Genomic DNA, 13,712 nt, shown 5'->3' on the forward strand with positions numbered 1-13,712 from the left:
ATATGTGATGGAGTGTGGCCTTCTCTTCAGTTCCCTACAGGACCTGGGGTTCAGGGGTCCTGGCCCCCTCTTTCCCACCCAGCAGCCCCAGCATGAAACTATTCACTTCAGGTGTCCCGTGTATCATCATCTTAGACCCAGAACTCTAGGTCCAGTTGTCTTTGCACTTGACCACAACTTGGCCTTTCATAGGCAGGCTTCCTTCCAGTCAGAGGCGTCTCTCCCCACCCCTGCTGTAGCATGGTGATTTCCCCCTAGAAACCCCGCACAAGACACATGACTGGCCCGGGCATCTTCTGAATGGGACTTGGGGTCAGAACTAGAAATATGAGCTCACGTGCGCTGTTCCCATCTCTCGGCAGCGACTTCTCGACTTCTCTTCCCCTTTCATTCCCCACTTTCTAATGACCCTGGGTGGTTCCACTTCTCCTTTCTGATCAGCGTGGTGAACGAGCAGACGGCTGAGGCACCATCTCTCTACCTGGGGACTGGGAGGGGCAGCTATTGAGTACAGACATCCCAACCTAGCCAGCTGCTCAGGACAGAACAACTCACGCCCACCCCAGCTGGACCAGTTCTTAAGCAGACACAGACACCGTGAATACAGCAAGTCAGAGAGTATAACAAACAAAAAGAGTTTTAGTCATAGTGATTGCTACGCCTCCCAGTTTGTAAGACAAGCTAAAACCATAATTCCTACATGAGTTTCTTTTTCGTCTCTCTCCTCTCCTCTCCCCCACCCCCTTTCCCTCCTCCCCTCCCCTCCCCTCTCCTCTCCTCTTCCTCCTCCTCTTCCTCATCCTCCTCTTCCTCCTCCTCCTCCTCTTCCTCATCCTCCTCTTCCTCATCCTCCTCTTCCTCATCCTCCTCTTCCTCCTCCTCCTCTTCCTCATCCTCCTCTTCCTCCTTCTTTCTCTCTCTCTCCCTCTCTCTCCATCTCTCCCTCTCCCTCCGTTTAGTTTTGAGGATGGAACCCTGAGCCTTCAACACGGTAGGCAAATTCTCTGCCACTGAACCACACATCAGCATTGAAATCCAAGTTTTAGGATTATGCGTTTGTTTACTTCGGAGGCAGGATCTGTAACCTTGGCTAGCCTGGCACTAAACAGATAGCTCAGGCCAGCCTTGAACTTGAAGAGATTCTTCTGCCTCCGCCTTTTTGGGTCCTGGAATTACAAATGTATTCTACCACACTCTTCTCCAATTTCTTTTTTTTTTTTTTTTTTGTTCTTTTTTTCGGAGCTGGGGACCGAACCCAGGGCCTTGCGCTTCCTAGGTAAGCGCTCTACCACTGAGCTAAATCCCCAGCCCCTCTTCTCCAATTTCTAAAATAATCTATGGACCAGCAAAGTACATTGATGGGCCAGATTTGCCCCTAACGTCTGCTCGACCTGGGACAAAGTGCAAATGTCCCATGTTATAGGTCTCAGTACCCGAACACTGTCCTCTTCTTCTCTGGCAAAGAAGACTTCCATGTCTGCCCTGAAATGCCAGCTTCAAAGGTAGGGTTTTCAGACAGCTTGGAATGTTATCGGTGCAGGTAGTGGGGGAGACAGCCCACCAGTTGCAGCCGATCTGTTCTCGCCCTGGCTCTGGCTCCTCCTGTCCAGAGCAACGAATTCCATCCACACTCCAGCTCCAGGAAGGACAATCCTAGGAAGAACTGCAGCTGTGGAGGGAGCATGGAGTCAAGGAGTCTGGGCATCCTGGGGACACAGAGCACTGCAGGCTCTGGGGAAGTGTGCCTCCTTTGTCCAAAGGATCCCTTTTCCCACCAGAAGGAATACAACAGGAGACAGACCAGGTTATCATCTGCTGGACCACAACTTACTGGCAATGTATATTTCAATGAATACTTCTAGCCCCTGTTCCAGTTGTTGCTGTAGTTTTGTGATACAGGAGGTGAGGCATCTGGGCACCCCACTTATTTGGAGGACAGGTAGTCTGTCTCTTTCCTTCTGTCCAGGTCCCCTTGTCTCCAACTGATTTCAGCATTCCAAAGGTGCTCCAGGGAGTCCTAGCAATGAAAGGGGAACCGAGACCAACACTGACTTCCTGTTCTGCTTTGTTTTGTTTATTTTTAGACACAGAGTCTTTCTGCGTCTATGTATCTAGGCTGTCCTCAAACTCGAAATCCTCCTGCCTCATCCTTCTGAGAGTAAAGGATTAAGCATAGAGAGAATTAATAATTTAAGACCTGGGGCTGGGGATTTAGCTCAGTGGTAGAGCACTTACCTAGGAAGCGCAAGGCCCTGGGTTCGGTCCCCAGCTCCGAAAAAAAGAATCAAAAAAAAAAAAAATAATTTAAGACCTGCCAAGGGATAGTGCTTGACTCAAAGAGATGTGCTCCTCCTGATGGTGGCATTTTAGGTCACCAGCACTGATGGAGGGATGTTTATTAGAGTTGTTACCAGGGAGATGAGCAGTGTTTGCCCTAGCTTTCTATACCACATAATGAGTGAGAGATAGGACTAGAAAGAGGACAGAGATGTGTCAACCCTAAAACTCTTGTGGGGTATGTGGCTTAGTTAAGATCACCATGTCATGCGATGAAATGCCATGAGCAAAAACTCGGGGAGGAAAGGGTTTACTTGGCTTGCACTTCCACAGCACTGTTCGTCACTGAGGGAAGTCGGGACTGGAACTTGTAAACAGGCACCTGGAGGCAGGAGCTGATGCAGAAGCTATGGAAGAATGTTGCTTCCTGGCTTGCTCCTCATGGCTTGCTTGTTCTGCATTCTTTCTTTTCTTCACTCTTCTTTCTTTCTCTTACTTTCCTTTCTTCCTTCCTTTCTTTCCCAGTGGTTCTCAACCTTCCTAACGCTGCAAACCTTTAATGCAGTTCCTTGTGTTGTGGCGACCCCCCCATCACCATAAAATTATTTTTGTTGCTACTTCATATCTGTAAATTTGCTACTGTTGTGAATTGTAATGTAAATACCTGTGTTTCCTGATGGTCTTAGGCAACCATTTTGAAAGGGTCATTTGACCCACCCTAAGGAGTCACAACTCTACATCCTTTCCCTCTTGGAAACAAACCCCTTGCCTTAGTTGGCCTGGGAACACTCATCCCTGCTGTGCCTTGGGCATTCCTTTGTGTACTCTACACCCTTTCCCTACCATCTTCTCTCATCTGTTTGCTCAGGTCCATGAGACAGATCATTCTCATCTAAGCAGTCTGGGAAGCATGGCTTTATCAGACCACAATCATGAGGATTCTGCTACTACTTTTTATGGTTGTGACATTTTAATTCATGTATTGGCGAAGGTACATGCCGCAGCACGTATGTAGACCTAAGAGGATATCTTGCAAGACTTGGTTTTCTTCTTCCTTTGGAGATCCTGGGGATTGAACTCAGGTCCCTGGGCTTGGCCCACAGCCATCTCACCAGCCCTTGGTTGTTTTAAAAATCCTACTCATTTTTTAAAACCCAACTGAAAGACAGCATAAGTTTACATTACACTCGGATTAAACCTATTTTGTGTTGGTCGGTACATATTTGTTTGAATAATTATTATGGTTTTCAATTTATTATGGCATAAATACTCCTGTATAAATAAATTTAACTGCATAAAATGAATTAATTTTAAGAAAAATGGGCTAAAAACCATAGTGGTTTAAGAAATACCATTCTTAGCCATACATGGAAATACATGCCTTTAATCCCAGCAATCAGGAAGAAGAGACGGGCAGATCTCTTTGAGTTTGAGGGCAGCCTGTTCAACCTGTCAAGCTCAAAATCAACCAGAGCTACATAGCGAGTGTCTCTCCGAAAACAAACATTCTTGGGGCTGGAGAGATTACCCAGCAGATAGAAGAATATATTGTTCTGGCAGAGGACCTAGGTTCAGTTTCCAATACCCAGACCTATCAGCTGCAGTCAGTTTTCCTCATTCTAACATGGGATCAGGGTCACAGAAAGGAAGCAGGAACCACGGGAATGCTACAAGTCCATTCTTCTCTTCCATTGGCATGGTTGTTGCTAACTACAATAGGAAAAACAATGCTACCCTGCAGGGCCACCTTAGACGGCTGCAGTGTTGGCTCCCTATTTCGGTTTTGGTTTTTGTTGATGATGTTGGAGGGGGGGTTGTTTTATTATTTGATTTTGTTTGTTTGAAGCAAGGTTTCTTTGTGTATCCTATCCTGTCCTGGAACTCCTCTGCAGATCAGGCTGGCCTAGAACTCATAGAGATCTGCCTGCCTCTGCTTCCCAAGTGCTGGGATCAAAGGCATGGGCCACCACTGCTCAACTATTGTCCCCCTTTTTGGATAAAGAGTGTTGTCTTAGGGTCTTACTGCTGTAAACAGACACCATGACCAAGGGAATGCTTATAAAGGACGAGATTTACTTGTGGCTGGCTGAGGTTCAGTCCATTATCATCAAGGTGGGAGCAAGGCAGGGGAGGTGCAAGAGGAGCTGACAGTTCTACATCTCCATCCGAAGGCAGCTGGGAGAAGACTGATGTCCAGGCAGCTAGGACGAGGGTATTAAAGTCCATGCTCCAACAGGCCTACACCTTCTAATAGTGCCATCCCTGGGCTAAACAAATATATGAACCATCCCAGGTATTAACACAGAACACTCCTCAACTGGCAGTTGAAGCACTGAAAGATTTTTGATTTTAAAAATTTTGAGACAGGTCTCAATTTGTAGACCAGGCAGATCTGGAATTCACAGAGATCCTCCTGCCTCTGGTAGGATTAAAGGCAGACACCACTATGGCTGTCTTTACTTACTCTTCTCTCTCTCTCTCTCTCTCTCTCTCTCTCTCTCTCTCTCTCTCTCTTTTTCTCTCTCTCTCTCAGATCTGACCTCATTATTTACAGCCAGACTTGATCCTCAGTTCCATCATTAACACCGGCAAAGGGCTTGCAATAATTTTTTTAAACATTTATTTATTCCATGTATGTGAGTACACTGTAGCAGTCTTCAGACACACCAGAAGAGGGCATCGGATCTCATTACAGATGGCTGTGAGCCACCATGTGGTTGCTGGGAATTGAACTCAGGACCTCTGGAAGAGCAGTCAGTGCTCTTAACCACTGAGCCATCTCTCCAGCCCAATTTTTTGAGAGAAATTAATAATAACAAATACCCCGAAAGGAAGCAAGTTCAGTTTATAAAAGGAATTGGACTCTCATTCATAGAGCAAAAGAAACAGCGATTTCCGGAGCCCCTAAATTCTATATAAATTTCTGATATAAATAAATCAGAAAAGGCAGGTTAGAAGTCAAGAGAATATAAGTAAAGTAATTTAAAGTGCATATGACTTAAGTAAAAACTCAGTCGTATGTAATTCTTACGGTTTTCCATGATTTTCCTGCATCTCTTTTTTTTTTTTTTTTTTTTTTTTTTGGTTCTTTTTTCAGGAGCTGGGGACCGAACCCAGGGCCTTGTGCTTCCTAGGTAAGCGCTCTACCACTGAGCTAAATCCCCAGCCCCCCTGCATCTCTTAATATAGTTACTGACTCTCAATGTGCAGAAGAGTTGTTTTGCCTGTGGAAACTGCTGATTCAGAATTAACTTCACCATTTATTCAACAAGTAATCAGAAATAGACATCATCCATTATATAACACATACCCCATAAAGGTCTGCCAGGCCCTCTAGCACAAGGTAATGATGAAGTCAACTCTCAATAGGAAGTTTGCTAGAAGCTTCAGATTTTCACTTCAAGTCACAACATTGACAGCAAAGGGTTAAAAAGGCATTTTCCTATCACTTGACAACACGCCGAGGAAATTATAAAGAACTGTCCTACTTGTTCTTTATATAACCAAACTCCATTAACTGGAAGGAGTAACCCTAAAGGAACCCAAAGAAATGACATTTTGCAAATGGATATATTCATTTTGCAGAGTTTGGAAAATATAAAACATGTGCACCATAACATCGATACATATTCAGGATCTCAACAGGTAACTGCTTTAAATCCTGTAAATGATGGTTTTGTAAATATACATCTACTAGAAGTTAAGGCAATCAGAGGGATACTGGCACAAGTTAAACTGACAGTGCTCCAGCATATGGCTCTAGTAAAGTGAAACGAGCTTATTACAGTAGAAAGCATATTACAGGTATCTCACACAACCCTACAGGACAAGCAGCTGTAGAGAGATCTAATCATAATTTTAAAGGGATGCATAACAAACAAAAAGGGGTAACAAAGACCCCCCAGATATAAATTACATAATGATTTGTGAACTTTAAACTTTTAAATGCTAATGAACAACAAAACAAAACAAAAGCAAACAAAAAACAGCAGCTTAGAGACATCGGATTATGGGAAAAACTGCTGAACCAATCCAGCCTGGTTATATTAAGGATGTCCTAACTTCAGAATGGACGGAAGGAAATGTGTTACGTTGAGGAAGAGGCTTTGTCTTTGTTTCAATGAGAAGAAAAGCTATCAATTTCTTCAAAACTAATAAAGATTAGATTTGACCAGAGAAGACCTCCAGAAGACCCTGACTTCAGACATGTGAGAAATCAAGAAGACCAACAAAACAGGTAACATGAGATGCTGATCTCTCCTCATAGGAGCCCTGAAACTGGCTGAGACATGAAAATGTCTCCAGCCAGGACCTCAGCTATGCATAAACGATACATCTTATTGGCTACAGAAGCCTCAGGACTTATGCCATCTTTTCAAATGGCAGGGGTGAAAATTTACATATTACCGTCTGGTTACACAGTCAGTCCAAGCTAAATTATAAAGAAAAACGGAAGGCCGACTTGATCAAATGGAGAGCAGAGCATCATTTTTACCTGAGTTGTGCACACTGCCCATTCCATACATATATTCCTACAAATATGTATATCACCTGTGAAAGTTTATATGTTTACAGAACAAAAGAATCAGATACCAATGAAATTAAAGTGGCCATGACAGGATTCATGCTCGAGGACCCCGAGAAGAATGCTGAAAGATATTTATTCCAGCATCCTGCTTGATCCAACCTCAGACTACCTCAATAGCTGTCTCATCAAAACTTGCTTCCAGAACAGTTTCAAAATGGCTACCTAAGATGGTCCAGCCTTCCAGTCTGTTCCCATTAGGACTTCACTTAAGCCCTGCACTTTCACATCACACAGAGACTAGACAACAAATGTCCCAGCTAGCTTACTTAAGACTGGCTGATACCCCAGCTTGCTATGGGTCCCCAAAAGAGATGCTTCCCCCAGACAGCAGGAAGCAATTTTAAGAGAACGATGCCCCCATTCCTAAGAGGTAGGATGTGTAGGTTTTGGTCATTCAATGGATTTGGTCACGAGTTGTTTATGGTCTTGGTCAGGGAGGAAACAGAGTAAGGGAGGTTAGATTCGGTGATCTCCTTTTTTCTCTTTCTTTCTTTCTTTCTTTCTTTCTTTCTTTCTTTCTTTCTTTCTTTCTTTCTCTCTTTTTCTCCTATTTAGTATTAGGGGAAAGGGGCAAGAAGGGATGAAAAGAAGAAGGTGGGGCAGAGGAATCATAAGGTAAAGGGTAGGCTACTGAGTCTACTTTTTCACCAAAGAGCTTTAATAAACCTAATATTTTATATTCAGTATACAGTTTGTATGTTGATACAAGTTTAAGGTTACATTTTGTTAGTACATACTACGTATATGTTTTAGCTCTTGTTTAAGGTATTTAAATAATTCTTAAAGTTGCAATGTGAAGTTCTAGTCCTTTCAAAAGCTGCTGTTGCACATTGTTTAGTACCATTAAGAAATGCAAGTTAGGGGGCTGGAGAGATGGCTCAGCGGTTAAGAAGACTCCCTGTTCTTCCAGAGGTCCTGAGTTCAATTCCCAGCAACCACATGGTGGCTCACAACCATCTGTACTGGGATCAGTTGTCTGAAGACAGCAACAGTGTACTCACATACATAAAATAAATAACTAACTCTTTAAAAAAAAAGAAATGCAAGTTAGTAGTCAATTAATCAAACTTATAGTCATGTTAGATACTAGGTAATTATAAATATGAATTTCCTATGTTGAACAAATAGTAAAGACCTAGAAACAAAAAATTCAGATATACTATAGATAGATAGATGGTCTTCAAAAACCACAGATATCACAGGTTATGACATTTCAAGTTGTTTTTTAATAAAAGGCTTTTTTGACAGTGACACATGTCAGCTCCTGACAGCACACCCATTCTATTTCAAAGAAGCCAATGAGCATTGAAGAACCTCCACATGGAGTTTGATTCAAAAGTGGCAAGCTAGACACTGGGCAAGAAACTGCCCCTCCTTCAATTAATGGCAGCATGCTGTCCAATGACCAAGCCAGCTCAGTCAGCAGCCAACAGGGTCTCAAGGGAGGGAGGGAGGATTGAAAAGAAAATTAGACAAAATTATAACATGACTTCAGCCAGTGCTGAGGCTGAAGCAGCTTTGTTTTTTCTCAGTCTGCTTTTATATCAGCCTAGGTACATTCAGTGAATATCATCAGTTCTCAGATCAAAGACAAGGTGATCAAGCAAGGCAAAGAACAAGGAGATCACACCAGGTAGTAATCAAGCAATAAACAAAATCCCTAACCAGGATTACCAAGACAAGGGAAGTCACACATTCCTTGGCTGTGTTTATCTTGATCCTTGCACTAGCCCAAATGTGAATATTCTTATCTGAGCCTACTTCCTTGAGCTCAGTGATAGGTACTTGCCAAAATTTCTATGAGCAGCACCAAAAGCTCTCCACAGTTCAAGCGATGGACAAGCAGGACATGCAGGGAAGATGACTGCTGAGCTTTGCCAAGACAAGGTAAGCAGTCCTTCATAATTCCTGCTTCCAAGAAAAGTCTGAACCTATGGGGCTGGGGATTTAGCTCAGTGGTAGAGCGCTTGCCTAGGAAGCGCAAGGCCCTGGGTTCGGTCCCCAGCTCCGAAAAAAAGAACCAAAAAAAAAAAAAAAAGAAAAGTCTGTCAGATATTTTGAGTCAGAAGACTGAAGATGATGCTCCAATGTTGCAGATAAACCTTCAGTGACTGTCCAGGCAACCAGCTGTCTCTGTCTTTTCTACAGAGTTGAAAGCCACTTGTTCTGCACTTCATGAATACTCAGGTAATATTTATTCCTTCTCAGGTCTCTGATGGAGTTGAAGACCAGGTAGTCATAGTCTCACAATAAAACTTAAGTTGTTCAGGATTTAAGAAAATGTTTTAAAGTCTAAGAAGATGTTCTTAGGTTGATAAACTCAAGCTATAGTAGAAGATTATTTAAGTACAGAACTCTGAACTTCCCAAGATCGGATAGATAATAGAGTGCATTACCCAAGGTTGCCAAATAAAAATGGCTGAGCATTATGAATATTTTACCTGAGAGTTTTCATAATTGTTATTATTGTTTATTAATATAAGAAAACGAGCCTTTTATTGGACTAATGAGGAAAGTGTTAGGGGATAGTTTTGTGCACTGTGTATTCAGATGCTGATTTCTGTGTCAGGAGATCTGGTTGCAGTCTGGACACTGGAATTGTCAAGCATCTCCAGTCTCAGTGTTGTATGGAAATTGTTTTCTATTACCTCTGATTGGCTAAAGAGCTGATTCAGCCTATAGCTGGACAGAAGATAATAGGGCAGAACTTCTGATTCTAGTCGGGGGGTGCCAGAGAGATGGGAGAGAGCAGAGGGGAGAGGAAGAGAAGTTGGACCATGTGGAGGGACCAAGAGGAGTCACCATGAGAACACACATGGAGCAGAGTGAGTCAGGGCAAGACTCAGATTGCAGGTAAAGGACCACAAAGCTGGGAAGTAATAGTAAAAGAATAGATGAGCATATTATAGGGCCCAGTTATAGGGCTTGCAACCATTTAATAAATTTATTAAATAAATTTGTTAGGTCTCTGTATCATTTATTTGGGAATTAAAATGGACTAGGGCCAGGGTAGAAACACCCTGTCATTATTTGGGAGCAAGGGGGACAAAGAAAAACCCAAAGTTAGTTTTATAGGGTCCTTCTTTGAAAAGCTAAGTCCTTATCTTATTTCTCTATCTAGTGGCATTTAAAACTACTGACCCCAAACTTTTCAAAGCATCTCCCAACTTGTAGCCATGACACAGACCCCCCAACTCTTTTTTTTTAAGATTTGTTTTATGTATATGAGTACACCATAGCTGTCTTCAGGCACACCAGAAGAGGGCATCGAATCCCATTACAGATGGTTGTAAGTCACCATGTATTTGGTGGGAACTGAACTCAGGACCTCTGGAAGTCAGTACTCTTAACTGCTGAGCCACCTCTCCAGCCCTGACTCTCAACCCTTAACAGCAGCTCTTTATATATGTGCCATTACAGCCACACCATGCAACTGAGACTCACATCAGCACCACTTGACCCCATTCATCTTGTCTAGACTTGATCTTAGCATGGGTGGGGTTGAAGAGTTTATCAAAGTCACTCTCAGGTATGAGGGATCCATAATGCCTGGATCCAGGGACCAGGAACATCTTAATAGTCTTCCCCCTGTACCTGCTCTGCCCCATCCTCTTCTTCTCTAGTTTCCTCTGCTCTCAAAGCCTGGCTCTGCCACTGAGTCTTCAATGAGATGCTTTTAAACTTCACTCACATATTGATAATCTCTACCTTCTCTTTCTCTCTTTCCTTCTTCCTTCCTTCCTTCCTTTCTTCCTTCCTTTCTTCCCTCCTTCCTTCCTTCCTTCCTTTCTCTTTTCTTCCTTCCTTCCTTCCTTCCTTCCTTTCTCTTTTCTTCCTTCCTTTCTTCCTTCCTTCCTTCCTTCCTTTCTCTTTTCTTTCTTCCTTCCTCCTTCCTTTTTACCTTTCTTTCCTTCCTTCTTTCTCTTTGTGGAAATGGTGGGAGGGCATAATGGCACATGCCTTTAACCCAGCACTTGGGAGGCAGACACAGGTGGATCTCTGAGTTTGGGGCCAGCCTGGTCTATTTACTGAGTTCCAGGCTAGCCAGGACTACATAGTGAGACTCTTAAAAAACCAAAATCCATCCATAACATTGCAAAACCACATCTGTCTACACGGGTTATACGGTTATACATCACCCTCCAGGCAGGGGTGGATGGAGACTCTCTCTGTTCACTGTCATTCCCCTAACTGAATAGGCATTTACTATGCACTTGCACACTTGATGAATTATTCAGACTGATGAGTGCGAAGAATCGATCGGTTCTTACATTCTCAAGATTTGCTTTGTTCAGTATGAACATCTGGAATCTGTCCTATGACTGACTAAGAAGGGCTGACTGCTGAGGATGTAGGGCTAAAAATAGGGACCTGACTCTGGCTAAGGCTAAAACCTGGGCACAGCAGACAGGGTGTCTGTCACTGAACTGTGACCCAGAACTGGAATGCGAGTGATAAAAGTGACTTTTTTTATTATTATTATTATCAACCCTCCATCCTCCTAATTAGCACTCTAATTTCCCTTGCAAGAATTGCCTCTTTGGGGGCTGGTGAGATGGCTCAGTGGTTTCTTCTCTTACAGAGATCCAGCCAGAATTTGGTTCTCAGCACCCACATCAGGCAGCTCAGACGCACCTGTAATATCACCTACAGAAGACCGGATGCCCCACTTCTGAACGCTTCAGGCACCTACATTTATATGCATATACCCATATGCATATAATCTGATACACATATGTTCACATAATTTAAAATAATAATAAGTCTTTTAATAATGACTCTTTTTTTAATTATACCGATGTTGGGTGCCCACCAGAACAGACTAATGCTGAAGATCACGTGTTCTGGTCACAGGACATAGAAATCAAGTTGGAACTGAGTCAGATGCTTCCTCACTGCAGGCCCTAGCAAGCGCTATACAGGCTGGTAGAAAAGGATTGTCATCTAGAGTCCTACCTGCTACCTCACCAACCTTCCAGGCAAGATGTGCCCAGCATGACAACAGTAGCAAGTCTGTTACAGTAATAATCGAGGGAACCAATGCCTGTAAACCTGTTTAAAAGCCCAGAGCTAGCATGGCATGGGCCCTAGTGGGGAAGCAACTACTGCTGTTTCGCTAATTGGAAATAACGTTTCTGACACAGTGCCTATTAAATGACATTTGTGCCAATGGGATAGGGCTGATGTCAGCTTTGGCATGGGAGGACTACACGGTGGGCAGTGGTCACAACTGAGCCCCACAACTAGGCAGATGATGAGAGAGTGCTTGGTTGACTGACTCCTCAATACTAAGTAGAAAAGCTATCCCAACTTCTGCAAGGCTCAGAGAGCAATGCAGAAGAGGAAGGGGAGGCTGGAGAGATGGCTCAGCGGTTAAGAGTACCGACTGCTGTTCCAGAGGTCCTGAGTTCAATTCCCAGCAACCACATGGTGGCTCACAACCATCTGTAATGGAGATCCGATGTCCTCTAATGGTGTGTCTGAAGACAGCTACAGTCTGAAGACAGCTACAGTGTACTCATATACATTAAACCAATCAATCAATCTTAGGAAGAGAAAGTGGAAAGAAGGTAAGAAGCCAGAGGAAGGGGTGGAGTATTGGGGAATGCTATCTCCTGTGCAGAACATGTTGTCCTCTTGGATTCCGCCCCTGTTAACACCCTGTCACGGAGCTCAAGAACCCCACCTCCCCCCAGGATCTGTAACTAGTTAATGGTTGGTGGGGGGAGCATTTTCTTCAGTGGTGTAGCCACTGGTAAGATGCCCATCCTGTAAATAACCCTCCACCCATGCTCCTGTAAGCAGCAAAGTTCATTAGGCCACCTTGACACAGCCATATCCCCTGGGAACTGTGCGTCATGAGGTCACCCAGCACAGCTCCTTGACAGGGTTCCAGCAAAGCTGAGAGTTTGCCGTGGTCGCTGTCTTTCTGTCTCTAACTTTTGGGTTTCAGTCTCTGTGTGTTGCATTCCCGGGGACTTTCTGCATTATGATTCATTTTCTGTCTTTTCCTGAAAGAGTTATATCTGGGTCCTTTTAGGAACATCCTAAAATTAACTTTATCTGGCTCTCTCTGGAGGTTTTCTTTATGCCCTGGAGACTATGAAGCACGCAGCTAGATGAGGCCATTACTCCAGGAATCGTCTTGTGGTTTCTGCCCCTGAGCAGGCTCTAACAGTATAATTGGTGCAGGGTAAACAGACAATAGCAAACTCTGACTGGTCAAACTCTGACTGGTCAGGAGAATGGTTACAGATTCACAACCTCCATCTACACAATACCCTTAGAGCTCTCTGAAAGCATAGTTTAAAGATAGGGGGTCATACAGGGTACACCCCTGGGAAAAAGAACTCAGTAAATAAGGTAGATTGACTAAAATAAACTTTTCCTACTTTATAGTGTAGATGCTGAAACGTGGCAAAAGAAGCGAGGTATTAGTATTTGCTGTCATAAAAGGACCCACTCGGATAGTTTCTGTCTGTCGGAGTGCTTTCAAACTGCCCACACTGCCCGCCTAAAAGCAGCTGGGATGCAATAAATGTGTTTGCTTTGGAAGAGACACTCTTTAGAGTCTCTCCATTGACGTATTTTCTAATTGTAACCTTGGACATGCAATAAAAAAAATCAAACCATAATCTATATTTCTTAGATAATCATTAGTCTGTCTTCGTTCTGTATTAATAAAGAAGCAACTGATTGCTAGTCAGTCAGGGCTGCCAGGTTCCCAGAACACCATGGCCTGACTCATTCTTCCTGCCCCTGTCTTATCTCCTCTGTGGGCTACCCCATCTCCAATGACCCTCCACGGGGAAGGCCCTCAGGCAGTCACCAAAGACCTAGAGTAGAA

General features: G+C 43.6%; 1 long non-coding RNA gene across 2 annotated transcripts in view; it reads right to left on the reverse strand.

Moving 5' to 3' along the window:
- The window catches only part of LOC108351275 (uncharacterized), a 40,376-nt gene that overhangs the window by 8,403 nt on the left and 18,261 nt on the right, over window positions 1–13,712 (reverse strand). Inside the window, exon 3 of one of the 2 annotated variants that reach the window (XR_015623234.1) lies at window positions 1,832–2,017. The exons of the other annotated variant lie outside the window; for it this stretch is intronic. This is a non-coding gene — a long non-coding RNA (uncharacterized LOC108351275). The remainder of the gene's footprint in view (window positions 1–1,831; window positions 2,018–13,712) is intronic. 2 annotated transcript variants of the gene reach the window in all.

Source organism: Rattus norvegicus, chromosome 6 (genome assembly GCF_021556685.1).
Source record: "Rattus norvegicus strain SHRSP/BbbUtx chromosome 6, alternate assembly SHRSP_T2T, whole genome shotgun sequence".
Taxonomy (NCBI): Eukaryota; Metazoa; Chordata; class Mammalia; order Rodentia; family Muridae; genus Rattus; species Rattus norvegicus.